The following is a 15,028-nucleotide window of genomic DNA, read 5'->3' on the forward strand; positions in this document are numbered from 1 at the left end:
GCTTTTTCATTATCAATCAAGATTATGGTGGGATTTTTCACCTTATTCAATAAGGGTAATTGATCCTGCAAGTTGTTCATGTAATTAATCAAATTGTCATAGTATATTATCACTTTAATCAGTTCTAGCCCTTATGTTATAATTATCAACTATTTTTTTAAGAATTAGATGAGATAATACATGTGATGTTTTTTAAATTTTTTTTATTTTTTAACATCTTTATTGGAATATAATTGCTTTACAATGGTGTGCTAGTTTCTGCTTTATAACAAAGTGAATCAGTTATACTTATACATATGTCCCCATATCTCTTCCCTCTTGCATCTCCCTCCCTCCCACACTCTCTATCCCACCCCTCTAGGTGGTCACAAAGCACCGAGCTGATCTCCCTGTGCTATGCGGCTGCCTCCTACTAGCTATCTATTTTACGTTTGATAGTGTATATATGTCCATGCCACTCTCTCACTTTGTCCCCGCTTACCCTTCCCCCTCCCCTTATCCTCAAGTCCATTCTCTAGTAGGTCTGCATCTTTATTCCCGTCTTGCCTCTAGGTTCTTCTGAACATTTTTTTTTCTTTTTTCTCTTTTTCTTTTTTTTTTAGATTCCATATATATGTGTTAGCATACGGCATTTGTTTTTCTCTTCCTGACTTACTTCACTCTGTATGACAGTCTCGGAATTTTCTTTGACTCATTCTGTTTCTTTTGGGTTCAGTTATTTTGGTCAGTCACTTTGGTCCTTTTCCTTAGGTCTATTACTTATCCCCCCCCCCCCCCCCAATTATAGAAAATTCATTGTATTACCGAATGAAAATGCAGATTTATTTATATAGGTACCTAGTTTAGCATCCCCCCACACATACTATTATAAACCTATTTAGACAGTTGTGCTATTGTAATAAATTTAACTTCAAGGGAAGGTGCATTATTAATTAAATATTAACTCTGAGAATTGACTAAGGAGTCCCTCTTGATTACTTATTTCTTGACGCTAATTTTGGAATATCATGGAATTACAATAACCTTTCAGTGACTTGCTCTTATATGTATTTTACATTGTGATGGGCTTTCTTCAATCTTCTTTCTTCATTATTGTAATTCTAGTCTATCTCCTAGAAGTTTTTCAAAATACACGGCCTATTTATGGTACAGTTTTGGTTTCCAGGGCTATTAATGGTTTTCCTTTAACAAAAATAGCATTTATGCCAAATCATGATGGATAGGTTTGGAGGAGAGAAATAGGTTTTCTTGATCCTCTGTCATGATCCAATTTTAAAAATAACCAATCTCAATCTGTAAAATAATTCACAATCTTAGCACACAAAAGTAGTATTTGTGGTTGTTGGATTTAGTAGATTGACCCACTTGAACCCCTATTCCAATCTCCTTCTAGCATGCTGAAACTGTTTCCCAGATTTCTTAGGAGCTAGGATCTTAGAGTTAATAAATTAGTATAAGATTTGAATTTGGAAATGAATTAAGTGGAGTGAGAAGTGTTCAAATTATTATTATTTCCTTCTGCTGAGGGATTAGTGATATGACTCTGAATCCAACATTCTGGAGGGGGAATTCCTAGTTCCTGATTATAACTGCAAGCCAATGTACTCTTGTAGCTAAAAATTGCAGAGGCAGCTTTCTGATCCTTCAATTTCCTGATGTGACAGGTTCAGGGAGTCATTTCCAAGGGGCTTAGCCATGAGTCTGTTCCTAAATTCTTTTCTGTTTAACATCTTTAAAGATATTAGAACAGAGACTGACATAAGTTAAACACTCAAGAAACTTAGGGTATTATTATTAATGGAATTTTTGCTTTTTTGCTTACTATATACATAGCCTGCATAAAAGCAAGGGCTTGTGTTTGGCTTGATCTTCTACACAAATGTTCTCTTGCAGAATACATAAGCACAAAAGGAATATATGAATCCTAGTCAAAATAATTATTTTTATCTACAAGTGTAAATTATAAAACCTATGTTGGGTTTAAATTGTAGGTTTGAAGCATACAACAGAGATTTTATCCTATTTCCTTGGCAGTGAATAACTTTGGAAGAATTTTTATCTTGCATTTTCATAAAAGTTAGACAATATTTTAAAATATATTAATCAGGACATACTATTAGTATAAAGGGCACTGATGGAGACAAGCGAACTATGTATGATCACATCAAGGCAAGATTACAAAGTAATTATCAAATTACTTTGATATTTACAAAGTAAAACACAACCTATACCATTTTAAATTATGATAAACCTGTTATAGCAATTTTAAAATAAGTTTTCATTTATATTTCAAACATGTAATTAATAGAAAATATTTACTATATAATTTTGTACTCATTAAATTCATGAGTATGGCAATAATTTAGGTTAAGGAAATTATTTTTACAAAGCAGCTGAGGAGTAAAATATGGAATTCAAAATGAATCACACTTGAGGAAGAATCCTTAATACTGAATCACCTTTCTTGTTTTATATACTTCTTTAGCAATTACAGCTAGATTAGATATTAAGAAGAAGATATATTAAAAGGAGTCATACAGAATTGTAAGAACAAGCACAAATGATCATTTTAATTGTTTATATAGGAAAGCCTTGACTCAATCATAGCAAGGCAGGCATGGCAAGAGCAGGGTATGGTGATAGCATGTTATCTTAACTATAAAACACTATTTTATTATTTTTATATATTATATTTTATTTTTATATTTTTATTTTATTTATTTAGATTTATATATTTCTATTTTATTTATTTATACTTCTATTTTATTATGTTATATATTTTATTTATATATTATGTATACTTATATATTTTATTATTTACACATACACACATTTTATATATATAGTGCTTTTTATACCTACTCATTGCTTAAAGATCACATAGTAGAATGCTGGTTTTCAAACTCTACTCTTTTCAACTCTTACTGAGGAGACTGATTAAGGATTGCTGTTGTTGGATGGTATGAGATAAGAGCAAACAGCAGTGGAAGGAGCAAGCGGGGCTCTATAACCTGTGCCCCTGATTTATCCAGTTCACGTCTTTTTTTAGTTTTTTTGTATATTGGGATTTGTGGTAAGTTTTTAATCTGAGAACAGGACTATAAATAAAATCAAAACCAAAACAAAACAAAACCCAAATGTTTAAAAACAAGTGATCTAGTTCAAAGTTTGCATTGTTAGATGAAGGAACTCAATCCTTTAAACATCCTTTGATTAATGCCAAAGTCACCATTTAAGACCACTTCCTAATCCACGTGCCAGTCCTCTTTAGGCAATGACACATTGCTTCTCTTATCCTAGTCTTTATTCATTCTACTTAATTCAGTTTATTTCAATGAACATATTATGCCCCTCCTGTATGCCATGCATATATTAGGCATTGGAGACATGAAGATGGATAATTCATGATTTCCTTCCCTCCAAAATCTCAGTTTACTTAGGAGACAAACAGTACATACAGATTTCAGAATACAGGAGTAAATGCTACTATGAGGTGTATCATACCCAAATAAAATTAAGGCTCATTAATGCAGGATTGTTTGAGAATGGGCTTTTATTCCTGATTTTGTTCATTCTGGGTACCAAAATCTTAATTCTAATATTCAGAAAATATTCACGTTTCATATATCAGTATGAAACAATATTGAAGTGTTTTCATTTAACTCAGAAATTTTTGAAGTTGACAAAAGGACTTATTGAGCACAAGTAAATCTACACTCATTTATGAAAACTATGTAGAATTTCCTAAACTATACTTATACACAATGAATTCCAAAGGAGAGTGGCTTTTATTATTAATTTTTAGTTTCTCTTCATTAAGTAACAGGTAATAATATTTAACCTTTTTATAAAAGAGAAGCTGTGATCCAATTTGTGGTTTTTCCTGGGATTCACCATATTGTCCTTTTCCACATCTTCTGGTCAATTCTGGGATGTTTATATTTCACTTCAGTGAAATATAAACTGAAGTTTTTTTTCCTCTGGTTACTAAAGTTTTTTCTCCATCTCCCCTCCCCCACCCCCAACTGCAACGACCCACCTCCATCTCCAGTCTGAATAATGGTGTCTCTGGAGTCTCCATTGAATCCATGTGTTCCCAAAGTATCAATGGTCTTCTGCCTGGTAACTAGAGACAGGTTGTATTTTAAATTTCTTTGGCTACAAGACTTCCTCTGTTCAACTTAAAACAGAGCCTCCATTTGCACTGATGACACATACAGTGAATCATCATCAACAATAGCTCAGGACCTAACTCTTTACTTATTTACTTGTCAATATCACATGGTCATGCATGAGATGAAGCTCAATCATGAAGCTTAAATTATCAGACTTTGCCGCAGACTTCACTGTAAACAATGTCTTACCAAGAAATGATATCATAAGTTGACAGAACTCTTCTCTGCTTTGTGTTATACATAATGCTAACTTTAAATATATTTGGGATACTAACAAACATCTATTTTATTACCAGAGAGTAACTTTAAACTTCAGAGATCATGGGTCATATTGCTTATATGAATGATTTTTACTTTCTAGTATTTCTCTGTAGTCACCTTTACTGCTTGTACTTCTATATCTGATAAATTATGTTCACTTCTACAACATCATGATTATTTAATCTTGTCTTTGAGTAAGCTTATGATCTCTTTAATGAGAGGCTATAACAAAGACACTTGAGCTGAGGCTTCTGAGACTGATTTCATTAACAGATTCTGATACCCTGAGTTTAATTTATAATCATAAATCACCATCAATAAACCCATGCATCTACTAAATTAAGATGAAAAGAAAAACTTTGAGAAGATATCTTTAAATTTAGGTGGAAAAAGTCACTTTAGTTATTTTGGATATTCAAGTCCCAAGTTTCTTTTATGATTAAAGAAATCAATGCTTTTTTACCATTGGTATCCAATTTGCAATTTCCTTCTTTGATGTTTTGCTAGCATCATGTTAGTTAAATGAAGCAATTATGCTCTTAGCTTTAAGTAGCTACTTAAATTCTTTTGAAGTATAGTGGAAAGCAGCAGGGTTTTGGAGTTAGGAAGATCTGGGATTTAAATACCAGCTCTGCCATTTAGTAGCTGTGTAACCCTGGGCAAGTTATTTAACTTCTCTGAGTTTTCATTACTCTATCTATAAAGTAAGTATAATACTATAAAGTGGAAGATTTCTTCCAGGGATTAAATGAAATACTAAATATATGCAAAAACACAACACAGATCCCAATAAAAAGTAATTATTCATTTAATGGCAGCTATTACCAATTTTATATGCTGATGTATTTCTCAATTTTAACAGCTTACTTTGCATATGCAAATATTTTAGAATAATATACTTAATTTGAACTGATTTTTATTTAGAATATTGTAGAAGCTTTCACCCAAGACCACCTGAAGTCATAAAGAAGAGCTTGGCTGCCATGAGGAGGAAGAGAATAAATGCAGAGAAAATCCTATTCCCAAGTCTGATAACACCAGGTTAGTCTCTGACTGAGGCTGGACCAGGGCAATAGCAAACCACTATCTCCACATCCCACTTAGTTCAAGCAACAGTAACAAGCAGCAATAGCCTGGCATTAGGAAGGGTGAAGTCACGTAGAAAGAGCCTATCTGTGGTTGCAGGTGTGCAGAAATGACTAAAGTTGAAAGAGGAGGAGGGCCATTAAAAAAAAGTCTGTTTCTCTACTCCCTACTTTCTACACAAGGAAACAACAGCCCATTACTAGAAGAATTTGAAGAATATGTATCAGTATGAGTCAGGTTCTTTAGAGAAATAAAACCAATAGGATATATACGTACAAACATGTAGAAAAAGATTTATTATAAGGGATTGTCTCATCTTATTAGGGAGGCTGAGAAGTCCCATGATCAGCCATCTCTAACTGGAGGCCCAGGAAAGCTGGTGTAGTTCCTGTCCAAACCCAGATGACTGAGAACCAGGAGGCCAGAGATATGAGTTCCAGTCTGAGTCCAAAAACCCAGGAAACAGAAGCCCTGCTGTCCTAGGGCAGGAGAATATGGATATCACCATTCAAGAAGAGCAAGTAGATTTGCCCTTCCTCTGCCTCTTTCTTCTAATCAGGCCCTCAACAGATTGAATGATGAATTGGTGAGGGCAATCTTCCTTACTAAATCTACTAATTCAAATGCTAATCTCTTCTGGAAATACCCTCACAGACAAGCAAGCTATTTTTACCAGCTATCTTGGTATCCCTTAGCCTAGTCAAGATGACACAGAAAATTAACCATCATAGTATCCCTGAAGATAATAATAGCAATAAAAAAACCCAAATAGAGTTCAACTACAAACTAAATTAGCTCATCCCCCTACACTAACAGCATAACAAAAGAGACATGACCATTTACAAGCATAAACACTATTTACTTCAGTCTGTATTATTTTACATACAATTCCTGATACTCAAGAAAATTATGAGACATTGAAAAATGTAAGACAAAAAATTAAAATTATTGTCAAGAGATAAAGCAATCAACAAAATCAGACTCAGAGATGGCCCTGGTCTTGGATTATGAGATAGGGACATTTACATAACTAAAATTAATATGTTAGAGGATCTACTGGAAAAAGTAGACAACATACATGTGTGAGGAAAGTTTAGTAAAAAGATAGATAACATAATAAGGTAAAATAATAATACTAGAATTCTAGATATTGAACTAGAGTTGGAAGAGGCGAGTCCGGTCTCAAAATGGAGGGCCATGATCCAAAGGAACCAGAACAGTTGAGAAAACTGTTTCTTGGTGGTCTGAGCTTTGAAACTACAGATGATAGCTTAAGAGAACATTTTGAGAAATGGGGCACACTTACAGATTGTGTGGTGATGAGAGACCCCCAAACAAAACGTTCCAGGGGCTTTGGTTTTGTGAGTTACTCTTGTGTTGAAGAGGTGGATGCAGCAATGTGTGCTCGACCACACAAGGTTGATGGGCGTGTAGTGGAACCAAAGAGAGCTGTTTCTAGAGAGGATTCTGTAAAGCCTGGTGCCCATCTAACAGTGAAGAAAATTTTTGTTGGTGGTATTAAAGAAATACAGAAGAATATAACTTGAGAGACTACTTTGAAAAGTATGGCAAGATTGAAACCATAGAAGTTATGGAAGACAGGCAGAGTGGAAAAAAGAGAGGATTTGCTTTTGTAACTTTTGATGATCATGATACAGTTGATAAAATTGTTGTTCAGAAATACCACACTATTAATGGGCATAACTGTGAAGTGAAAAAGGCCCTTTCTAAACAAGAAATGCAATCTGCTGGATCACAAAGAGGTCGTGGAGGTGGATCTGGCAATTTTATGGGTCGTGGAGGAAACTTTGGAGGTGGTGGAGGTAACTTTGGCTGTGGTGGAAACTTTGGTGGAAGAGGAGGCTATGGTGGTGGAGGTGGTGGCAGCAGAGGTAGTTATGGAGGAGGTGATGGTGGATATAATGGATTTGGAGTCGACGGTGGTAACTATGGTGGTGGTCCTGGTTACAGTAGTAGAGGAGGCTATGGTGGTGGTGGACCAGGATATGGAAACCAAGGTGGTGGATATGGTGGCGGTGGTGGAGGATATGATGGTTACAATGAAGGAGGAAATTTTGGAGGTAACTATGGTGGTGGTGGGAGCTATAATGATTTTGGAAATTATAGTGGACAACAGCAATCAAATTATGGACCCATGAAGGGGAGCAGTTTTGGTGGAAGAAGCTCGGGAAGTCCCTATGGTGGTGGTTATGGATCTGGTGGTGGAAGTGGTGGATATGGTAGCAGAAGGTTCTAAAAACTCAGAAGAAAAGGGCTACAGTTCTTAGCAGGAGAGAGAGTGAGGAATTGTCAGGAAAGCTGCAGGTTACTTTGAGACAGTCGTCCCAAATGCATTAGAGGAACTGTAAAAATCTGCCACAGAAGGAACGATGATCCACAGTCAGAAAAGTTACTGCAGCTTAAACAGGAAACCCTTCTTGTTCAGGACTGTCATATCCAGTTTGCAAAAAGTGCAGCTATTGATTAATGCAATGTAGTGTCAATTAGATGTACATTCCTGAGGTCTTTTATCTGTTGTAGCTTTTTCTTTTTCTTTTTCTTTTCATTACATGAGGTATATTGCCCTGTAAATTGTGGTAGTGGTACCAGGAATAAAAAATTAAGGAATTTTTAACTTTAAAAAAAAAAAAAAAAGAATACTAGAATTCTAAAAATGCTACCAGATATAAAGAATTCCTTTAATGGATTTATTAGTAGATGGACATAAAAGAGAGAAAGAAGAAAAAAGAGAGAATCCAAGAGCAGAGAAAAAACATGGAACAGTCAAGTATATGTATAATTGGGGTCCCAGAAGGAGAAGAGAAAATTTGGGTGCAGAAGAAAAATTTGAAGAGATAATGATCAAAATGCCCATAGAATCTTAATCAGTATATATACAAAGAGAAACAAACATAAAAAAACTACCCACTTAGATACATCATAGTCAAAATGTGTGGGGGGAAAAAAGATTTTCAAAATTTTGAATGCAATCAGGGAAGAAAAGAAAACATTACACACCAAGAAAAAATAAAAATAATCTTATTGATCAGAAATTATGCAAGCCAGAATACAAGAGTTTTACATCTTCAAAGCACTGGGCAAAAAATAAAAACACTCAAAGTGGAATTGTACTTCCAAAGAATATATCTTACAAGAAACTAAGATGAAATAAAGAACATTTTTCACTGACAGCATGCCATGTTAAGAAATTTTTCAGACCATGTTAAGTAATATGATACCAGATAGAAACTTGAATCTAGGCAAAGAAAAAAGAATGTGGGAAATAATACACACAAAAAAGATGCAAATAGAAATTACATACTTTCTTATTTTTAATACTTTAAAACATATTTGATTCTCTAAAGCAAAAATGTGAAAATATAATGTAGACCTTACAGCATATATAAAAGTAAAATTATGAGAACAATAGTAGAATGGATGGGAGTGCATAATTGGAATTATATTGTTATAATATTCTTAAATTCTTTGTGAATTGGTATAATGTTATTTGCATGTGAAATGTGATAAGTTAAAGAAGAATATTGTAAGCCCTATGGCTACTACTAAGGAAAAGAAATATGAGTAACATACACGCAAATTGGATTAAAGCCTTGAACATAAGACCTAAAATCATAAAACTCCTACAATAAAATATAAGCAGTAATCATCTTGACATAGGTCTTGGCAACGATTTTTATAATCTGACACCAAAAGCAAGAGCAACAAAAGCAAAAATAAACAAGTAGAACTACATCAAACTAAAAACTTCTGAATAGCAAAGGGAACCATCAACAAAATGAAAAGGCAACCCAATGAATGGGAGAAAATATTGGCAAATCATATATTTGATAAGAAGCTAATATCCCAAATATATAAAGAACACATACAACTCAATAACAAAACAAACAATCAGATTAAAAAACGGGCAGAAGATCTGAATAGACATTTTTCCAAAGAAGACATACAGATGTCCAACATTTACATGAAAAGATGCTCTACATCATTAATCTTCCAGTAAATACAAATCAAAACCTCAATGAGATACCACCCCACACCTGTTAGAATGGGTGTTACAAAAAAACAACAACAAATAAGTGTTGGTGAGGATGTGAGAAAAGGGAACTCGAGTACATTGTTGATGGAAATGTGAATTGGTGCAGTCACTCTGGAAAACAGTATGGAAGTTCCTAAAAAAGTTAAAAATGAAACTAGCATATGATCCAGCAAATCCACTTATGCAAAGAAATGAAAATACTAACCCAAAAAGATATACAACTACATGTTCATTGCAGCATTGTTTACAATAGCCAAGATATGAAAACGATTTAAGTGTTCATCGATGGATGAATGGATAAAGAAATTGTGATACGAATTGTGAGTATATTACTCAGGCACAAAAAAGAATAAAATCCTACCATTTGTGACAACATGGATGGACCTAGACAGTATTATGCTAAGTGAAATAAGTCAGAGAAAGACAAATACTGTATGATCTCTCTTTTACGTGGAATCTAAAAAAAAAAAGAAAACAAAAAGCAAAACCAAGCTCATAGATACAGGGAACATACTGGTGGTTGCTACAGGTGAGGAATGGCGTTGTGGGAGAAATGGGTGAAAAAAAAATGACCTGTGCCTCCTGGTATGATGCTTGGAGAAGGACAAAAAATGTTTTCGTTTGTGTTCTTGCCAAAATCATGTAACCTAAATCTAGTCAGAAGGAAATGTCAGAAAACTCCAGACAGAGGAACATTCTACAAAATAACTTGTCTACTCTCTTAAAAAATATCAAGGGTAAAATAGACAAAGATAGATTCACTATAAACAACATTATTGGAACAAATGTCAAAGTATGAATAATGTCTATAAATTATATAGTAGTATTGTAAAAATCTTAAATTCCTAATTTGGATCATTGTTCCTAGGAAATACACACAGACGTATTTAGAGTTGAGAGATATCATGTCTACAACTTACCCTCAAATGGTTCAATAATAATGATAATGATTAGTAACAATATTATGAAGAAAATATGTATATACGGAAAAAATAATCAAAGGTGTGGGGAAATTTTTACAGTTGGGACTATCACAGAAGGGTGTCCCTACATTTCTTTTTATTACTATTTTCTGTAAGTCTGAAATTATTTCAAACTAAATATTTACTAAATAAACTTCAAAAAGAGATATAAGTAGTAGTGAAAATAAATGAAATCATGAAAATGATTAATACAAAAGGACATGAAAAAGGATGAAAAAGAACAAAGAATAGATGGAACAAAGAGAAAATAAGGATTAGTATAATAGATTAAGACTAATCATATCCCAGATCAAGTTAAACTGAAATGGTCTAAACACCCCAGATAAAATGATGCACTTATCAGATTGAATAAAAAACAAGACTGAGCTACGTATGACCTATAAAGAAACTACTTTATTTATAAAGGTATATATAGATTAAAAGTAAAAAAAGAAGGAAAGAAGAAATAAAAACATAAAGATAAGAACAGAAATCATTTAAATTAAAAACAGAAAGACACTAAAGAACACCAATGAAGCAAAAAAGGTGGTTCTTTGAGCAGATCAATACAATTAATAATCCTCAGCCTGATTGATCACAAAATCGATTAAAAAAAAAAGCAACACAAATTACCAAAATCAGGAACGAAAGAAGTGACATCTTTAGATCCTACAGACATCATAGCAAGTATTGGTAATTTTTTTTCTTTATATGGACCAATAATAAATACTTCAGAATTTCCATGCCACAATACAGCCTCTGTAGCATATTCTTGTTGTTTGACTCTTTTTGCGACAATTTAAAAATGTAAAAAACATTTTCACTTCGTGGGGTGTATAAAAACAGGGCCAGATTTGGCTCTCAGGCTATAGTTTGCCAAACCCCAGTTAAAAGGACATTAAGGCAAAATTATGAACAATTTTAAGTCACTAAATTAGTAATTTACATAAAATGTACAATTTCCTCAAAATATAGAAACTTCCAACGTTCACTCAGGAAGAAATAGATAACAGGGCTGATTACATGTCTATTAAAGGAATTGAGTTTCTAGTTAAAAACCTCCCAATAAAGAGAACTCCATGCCCAGATAACTTCACTGGCAAATACTAACAAACATTAAAGGAAGAATGTACCAGTTATACACAAATTCTTCCAGGAAATAGAAGAAAGTTGAGAATTTCCAACTCATTTTATGAGGAGGAAGAAAAATCCTACTAAATATCCCTCAAGAATATTGTATTAGTTTCTTCTGGTTGCTATAACAAATTACTACAAATCTGGTGGATTAAAACAAAAGAAATTTATTCTCTCACATTTCTGGAGACCAAAAACCTGAAATCAGTATAAGTGGGTGTAAATCATGAGTTGGCAAAGCTGCACCCTCTCCAGAGGCTTTTAGGAACACTTCATTCCTTGCCTTTTCCAAAAATAATTTGACCTTTATGATAAAAACTGTCAGCAAAGGAGGAATAAAAGGGAACATTCTCAACCTGGTTAAAGGCATTTACCAAAAAAAAAGCAGCTAATATCATATATATATATATACATATGTGTACAGTAATATTGACAAATGCATTCTTGCTAAGATGGAGAGTAAGGCAGTGATGTCCTCTCTAACCATTATTACTCAATATCATAATAAAAGTCTTAACCAGTAAAATAAGGCCAAAAAAACCCCCAAAACACTAAAAGTATAGAGATGAGAAAGAAATAACTAAAATTTATTTTATTCATACTTTGATATAATTGTCTACATAGAAAAATCCCAAAGAATTTACAAATTTTCTCTAGTACCAATGAATGTATTTAGTAGGGTTGCAGGATACAAGGCGTACTAAAATCATTTTTTATATATACCAGTGATAAAAAATCTTTTAATTTAAATTTTAAGAGACTATTTAATACGGTATGAAAAATGACATCTATAGGAATAATTTTAACAAAATATATCTGATTTAAAAAATAAAAACTAAATAAACGGGGAAATAAAAATTATACTTGCAGTAAACAACTGAAAGTCAAAATTTTAAAAATTTTACTTATAATAGGATCAAAACATGTGAAGCACTTAGGGAAAAATCTAACAAAGTCTTTATAAAATGAATATGATGAAAACTAACACATCAATGAGAGAAATCAAAGAAAATTTAACTAAATGAAAAGTTTATTTGGAAGACTCAATATTATTAAAATATCAATTATTCCCAAATTGATTTGTGCATCCAAAGCAATTTCAGACACAATCCCAGCAGTTTTTTTTTTTGCTTTTTGTTTTGTTATAGATTAATAAGTTTATTTGAAAATATTTATGGACATGTAAAGAAGCTAAAGTAGTCAAAACAATTTTGAAAACAAAGAATAAAGTATGAGAACTCCCAATTTCTGATTTCAAGACTTACAACAAATCTATACTAATCCAGATAGTGTGATATTGGTGTAAGGATCATTGGACCAGAAGAGTCCAAAAATAGGCTTACATATATAACAGTAACTAATTTTCAACAAAAGTTGACAAGGTAATACAATGGAGAAAGAATAGTCTTCTCAACAAACGGTGATGCACCATTTGGATATCTACATGAACAAAAGGAGACTTTGATGCATACTTTGCACAATACATAGAAATCAACACTAATTGGATCATAAAATTAAACACAAAACATACAACTACAAAACTTTAGAAGAAGTCATAAGAGAAAATCTTTCCGAGCTTGGATTAGGAAAAATGCTTTTAGATCATCCCAAGCACAAACCATGAAAGAAACCAAATTGATACCTGTACTTCATCAAAATTAAAAACTTTTGGTCTTTAAAAGACACTGAAGAAAATAAAAAGACAAACTACAGACTTGGAGAAAGTATTTGCAACTCATATATCCATTTAAAACAATTCAATAATAATAATAGTAACAAAAATAAACCATTAAAAATGGGAAAAAAAAGTTTTGAACAAATTCTTCACCATGAAAGAGATATGGATGGCAAACAAGCACATCCAAGAGGTTCGACATCCTTATTTATTTGGGAAATGCAAATAAAGACCAAAATGAGATTTCATTACACACATATTAGCATGGCTAAAAATAGGCAATGCCTAGTGTTGACATGAATGCAGAGCAACTGTCATACACTGCCTCCAGGAAAGCAAGTGGTGCAGCCTCTTTGGAGAACAGTTTAGCAGTTCATATATAATATATAAGATGCATCTATGAATATAATATAATATATAATATAGTATATTTTAATATAATATGCAACCCAGTAATCCCCACCCCAGGCATCTAACCAAGAGAATGAAGACATATGTTCACAAAAAAACTGTATACAAAGGTTTATAGCAGCAACTGGAAGCAAGAAAAAGATACGTCTAAATAAATAAATAAATAAATAATCTTCGTACATCCGTACAATTAAATATTGTTCCCCAATAAAAGGAACATAATATTGATAACATCTAATAGAGTAGAATCTTAAATTTATTATGCTAAATGAAAGACACAAGAACACAAAACTGCATACTTTATGATTCTGTTTATATCATGTTCTGGAAAAGGCAAAGAATAGAGATAGATATCAAGACAGTGATTGCCAGGACTGAGTATGAGATGGATTGACTACAAAGGAGTATGTTGAAAATTTTCGGATAGTAGAAATATTCTATATCTTCATAGTGACAAGTGTCAAAACCTATGGAATAGTATTCCTAAACAGGGTAAATTTTACCAATTGTAAATTATATCTCAATAATCATGAGATATAAGCAATGTTCTTTACACTCATTTCTGTTAGGTTTTATCTGTGTCAAGATTTCCCAAAGCTAAATTCCGTCATCCAGCATATAAGTAAGCTTTCTCTTCTAGCTTCCTATTTTTCAGTCTTGCAAAAAATGCCTTTTAATTTTCTTTCAAGGTGACATTGATCAACTAAATCTATTCTGTCCTTGTTTGGTTGACTAACCAACTTTAAATCCACACAGGCTACAGTTACTAAACAGATTGAAACAACATGGACCCCAAGGACTTCAAAGCTATGACCCTCCACCATGTCTGTTGGCAGCAAGTTCCTGCAATGTAGTCAACTGAGAGGGTTGATGAAGTTATCTCAAAGGAACAATCTGTCTTGAATTCCAAGATGAAAAAATTAAACCTCTGAGGCTATTCCACATGTAAATTAATGTGGAAAAATGATATTATTTGCCTTTTTTTTCTGATCACACGTCTTCCTTTTTATTCTAAGTGTATATAGATTCTTGATAATTGCACTTTGCTTAAAATTTAAATGATGTTGGTTGTGACCCTGGAGGAAAGATCAGCGTGCATGCAAATCAACGGCAATATGAGTAATTTAGGGCAATAGTTCTTAACCTTTGGGGGAGAGAAGAAAGAATCCCTTATAGATAGTCAAATATTTGCTGAATCAATGAGAATGAGATGAAGCTTCTTCTCAGAAAAAAAACACATGTATATTATTCATGTAAAATGGAGTTCAAA

General features: G+C 32.9%; 1 pseudogene; it reads left to right on the forward strand.

Moving 5' to 3' along the window:
* The first annotated feature begins 6,677 nt into the window (after positions 1–6,677).
* Positions 6,678–7,841, forward strand: LOC103005550 (heterogeneous nuclear ribonucleoprotein A3-like; annotated as a pseudogene).
* The last annotated feature ends 7,187 nt before the right edge of the window (positions 7,842–15,028 follow it).

This window comes from Balaenoptera acutorostrata, chromosome 5 (genome assembly GCF_949987535.1).
Source record: "Balaenoptera acutorostrata chromosome 5, mBalAcu1.1, whole genome shotgun sequence".
NCBI classification, from domain to species: Eukaryota; Metazoa; Chordata; class Mammalia; order Artiodactyla; family Balaenopteridae; genus Balaenoptera; species Balaenoptera acutorostrata.